Consider the following 4,626-nt stretch of genomic DNA (forward strand, 5'->3'; position numbering starts at 1 on the left):
GTAATATCTATTTTCGTATACTTTTGGATGTTATAAAAAATTTATTAATAAAGTAGAAGTTACATAGAAATTTTATTAAAAGAATTAATCGCAAAAATTGATTAATAAACCAAAGCTTTGTACGAATGTCATGAAAATATTTAACTGCAATAATTGATTAATAAAGAAAATTCCTTCATGTTAATGTTAATCAAATAATTAAGTGTGATGATCCAGTTGTGTACCAATATTATAGTCATGGCTGATGGTATATTTGTAGCTAAGACTTTTGGTGGTGTGGTTAGTGAAAATTTGGATTGGGTTGGAAGTTGACGTACTCCCAATGGATCATGAAACACAAGATACTGGAAGATGTATGATTGTAAGTAAAAACTGGACTTGGGAAAAAAAACGAATATAATAAATTTTATCGTAGTGGTGTAGAAATCAATTTTGGTGGTGCTGTTATCAAAGTTCAATATAAGTTAGGTACGTCTGTTGGTTTCAGTTTAAATGCATTGTCATGTGTTGTGCAATAACACAAAATAATGGTCAACCTGAAAAGATTCTAAAGTAGTCATTGGTCATTGGTTCATATAGGGGAACTTGTAAGTTTTTGGGAACAATTGAAAAGTTGGAACAATAGAAGGAGGTTGATATCTGTTTTGGTGAGTTCTTTTGGCCTCAATAAAGTTGAATTGGTAATTGTTTTTTTAATCTCATACTAATCAATAATTCTCTAAACCATATTAGACGCATCTAGATGTTTTATTTCGAAATTTATTGAAGATTTTTCATTTTTGCAGTTAATCTTGCGAAGAGTCATGCATCATTGTTTGCAATTGGGATTTCCAGGTTTTATCATGGGTAGAGCTTCATAAGCTTATTACAATGGTTCTGTCTATCTCGAAAAGTAAGAATTCTTTTGCATCTTTGGTAATGTATTTTGGTATGACCTGTAAACTTAAATAATAGATCGAACTTCTTTGTATGAAATCGGAATGCAATAATATATCTTTTGCTAATCAGTTGTTTGGAAGTCTTGTACAAAATGTTTAGTAATTAATAACATTGGTTGTTGTATTCGAAGGTTTGTTGTCCTTATCATGGATTAGGATTTTTAACCTAGATTTACTTTGAACTCGAGAGACTGCAACGTATAGCTGATCGTGACTAAATACTGGTGTCGGCAAATACAATCTAACAAAACGTAGTGATTGACCTTGAAATCTGTTTATTGTCATTGCATATGATAGCATGATAGAAAATTATTTTCTGATTAGCTTAAATGGCCATGGGGATTGTGAAGGGGACATTGACATTCGTGGAATATCAATGTCTTGATCATCTTTATTACATGTAATCATCTTAGCTCCAATAACATGGTTTGCAAGTCTTGTTATTATTAATCTGCTCCCATTGCACAAACCTTCTGCTTGATCCAAGTTCCTCAAAAGCATTATTGGTGCTCCAATCTTCAATTTGATTCTATGGTTAGGAAGGCCAGACGTAGAGAGAGAATTTAGGAATTCAGAAGTTATAGTGTTGTAGCTATCGTTTGAAGCAGATTTAGTTTCATCAATTGAATCGCAGCTAAGATACTCCTTTTCTTCCCCTGTATTAGTAATAATATTAGTCATAGTAAATTTCCAAATTATAATCATATCAGTTTGAGGGTGTAGATTGATATACCTGGAATTAGTGATAACATGTATTGATTGATTTCATTGACTGTCTCAATCCTACTTGTCAATATTGCCCTACACTGTAGATAGGACTCGTCAGTATGCTTTTGTATCAAATTTGGGTAAATGACAAACACAATTGCTTGTATAGGATCATTGAACTCTGAAATTAGGAATTCTCGAGGTATTTCAATTTCAACTAAACCGTCATTAGGTTCTTGTAACTTACCATCACCAATTTGAACAATCCAATCTGAGAATTCTTGAATCTCTGCTACAGTAGTTGATTGTAGGCCTTCTTGTAACATACACATGTTTTTTGTTAGTTTTAAAACTTCACAGTGATCCCATATATAGGATGAATTAATTATGGCGTTGACAATATCTGATCTAGACCCTCCTGGTATAACAGGTAATATTTGCCTAAAGTCTCCTCCAAATATTATGACTTTTCCTAAAAAAACTGAACTCTGTTTTGTAATACCGTTCATTATGTCATTTAGAGTTCTATCCAGAGCTTCAAAACAAAATTTGTGTGTCATAGGAGCTTCCTCCCAAATAATCAGTTCTGCTTTCTTTAACAACTCTAACGCTTAAGATCCTTGTGAAATGTTACAAATGGAATGTTCTAGTGTTGGTACTGGTATCTTGAATTTAGAATGTGTTGTCCTTCCCCCTGGCAATAGTAGGTAAGCTATTCCACTTGAAAATACTGTGAGTACAATTTTACCTTCGGAATGCACTACTGCTGATAGTGTTTTCCACATAAACGTTTTCTCAGTTCCACCATACCCATACAAAAAGAATACACCTCCTTGTTTATTAACAACTGCTTGCTTGATCTTTTCAAAAATATTTTTTTGTTCACCTGTAATTGAATGGTTATTCAAACTGATTGCATAATGTAATTCGATTTAATAGTCAAGTACAAAAAACGATAATAATACTTAACTTGTCATGGATTTGAAATTTGATTGGAATAAATCTCATTGGTCAGCAGTGTTATAGTCAAGTTCTGCATATACCAATCTATTTCCACAATTTTGGGTAACGAAACCATGTGGGTATGGCATTGTTGGGAAGAATTTTAAATTGCTTCTATTAGATTCTAAGATCTTCTCAATCTCAATCAAGGTTAGGTTTTGGAGTACTTTTGGAGTAAGATTTAGTTCTGAACACAAAAACATTTAAGACATATAATTTTGCAGTATATATTTATGAATACAATTTATTGGAGCTAACCTAGAATTCCTACTATATTTCTCTCTCGGTAGATAATTCCATCTGCTAACCACTCCCATGTCTTGTTCCATAGCTCTTCTGGTCGATTAACACTATTTGACAACATGATAGTGACAAATAATTTTCTTAAATAATGTCCGGAACCCCAATCCTTTGCTTCTTTTATAGCTTCAACATATTTTGTATCATTTGCTAATATTCCCAAAGCTAAGCAAGCTTCTCTAAATGTAGAATATACTACATTGTTAATTGTTCTGATATCAATGTAGGATGTTGGTCCTCTAACATGGGTTACCATTCTTCTAAGATAAAATACTTCACCAGTACTTTGAGGAACCCAAATCAGTCTTCCAATAGTATTCCCCATTTTCCTTGGTTTCCAACATCTATCTTTCTTGACATGTACAAACTTAGAAACAAACTCAGCATATGTTAATTCCCTAGCTTCTGCGTATTTCTTATTACATTTCATCCAACCTATAAACATTGATTCCGAAACTGTTGCTTTTCCCATGATATCATCAATCACGTCATCATCCTTAAAATATACTGCCTGTTCTCTGGGAAGATGGAAAAACAATCTTTCTACTATTGGATTTCGTCTATGGATTGGAAACGAAAATATTCTCCAACATACTTCACAAGGAGATACATATCTCCAATAAAGATATTGCTTGATTTCATCTATTGGTTCTTTGTTCAAAAAGAATTCATTTTGCTCTAGAACTATAGCAGCCGTTATTCTGTCGTAACCCTTGTTGATATATTTGAATAAGTACTTGATGGAAGTGCTACGATTACACCATTCAACATTTATATGTGCTTGGTACTTCCACAACAACTGTGGATTGTAAGGAACCACATAACGATTGTCAAGACAAAGTCCGTTCTTGGTTACTGTTAATGAATCGTTCCTTCTACGATAATGAGGAAAACCATATTCTGATATGGTAGTTGTCCTTTGAAATTTTTTTGGAAATAGGCATGAGCATTTTCCGTTTTTCATGCAAGGTAGAGATTTGTTTGACATTCCACAAGGTCTATGAATCATTTAATCTTGTACACATTTATGCAATTCAGGATTATTTATTGGACAAGGGATTTCTGCAGATATTACCTTATCAATATGATCAGGAGATAGGTATTTGCTATTGGGATGCAAAAAAATTAGTAGGTGTGCATGAGGTAGACCACCTTTCTGAAATTCTATGGTATACATGACTGCAAATGAAGTAGAAGACATTTATTCACAAAGAAAACAATCATAACAGATTTGATAGAAAACCATATTAAAGAATGATGATTACAAAAAGGGATGACTTACATGCAATAGTTTTGCCTAGTAGATGATTCTTAGTTAAGTCTGTCAAAAGTTGTTCAAACTTAATCTTGAAGACCCTTGACACTATATCAGGACGGTCTATTGGAGATAGCTTTAGCTTAGCAAGTACTTTGATTATTTCTGGCCATATAGGATTACATGTAAAAGTTATAAAAAGGTCTGGGAATCCCATATAACTACAAATAGTCATTCCATCAAAATATAGTTGGTTCATGAATCTGCGGCTACCAATAAAAGCTGAAGGAAGAACAACCCTCTTTCCTTGTTGTGATCCTTGAGTTTGTGAGCTGGTGGAGGCCTGACAGAGGTTATTGTATTTATCAACCCTTAACTTCGATTGATTATATTTAATGAATGACAATCTTTCATACTCTATGA

The 4,626-nt window shown here is 33.0% G+C and overlaps 1 pseudogene; it reads right to left on the bottom strand.

Moving 5' to 3' along the window:
* Nucleotides 1–1,034: 1,034 nt before the first annotated feature.
* LOC114188327 (uncharacterized) lies at nucleotides 1,035–4,420 on the bottom strand (annotated as a pseudogene).
* Between the last annotated feature and the right edge of the window lie 206 nt (nucleotides 4,421–4,626).

The sequence above is a fragment of the Vigna unguiculata genome, chromosome 6 (assembly GCF_037176805.1).
Source record: "Vigna unguiculata cultivar grain cowpea cultivar isolate G323 ecotype 2 chromosome 6, ASM3717680v1, whole genome shotgun sequence".
NCBI lineage: Eukaryota > Viridiplantae > Streptophyta > Magnoliopsida > Fabales > Fabaceae > Vigna > Vigna unguiculata.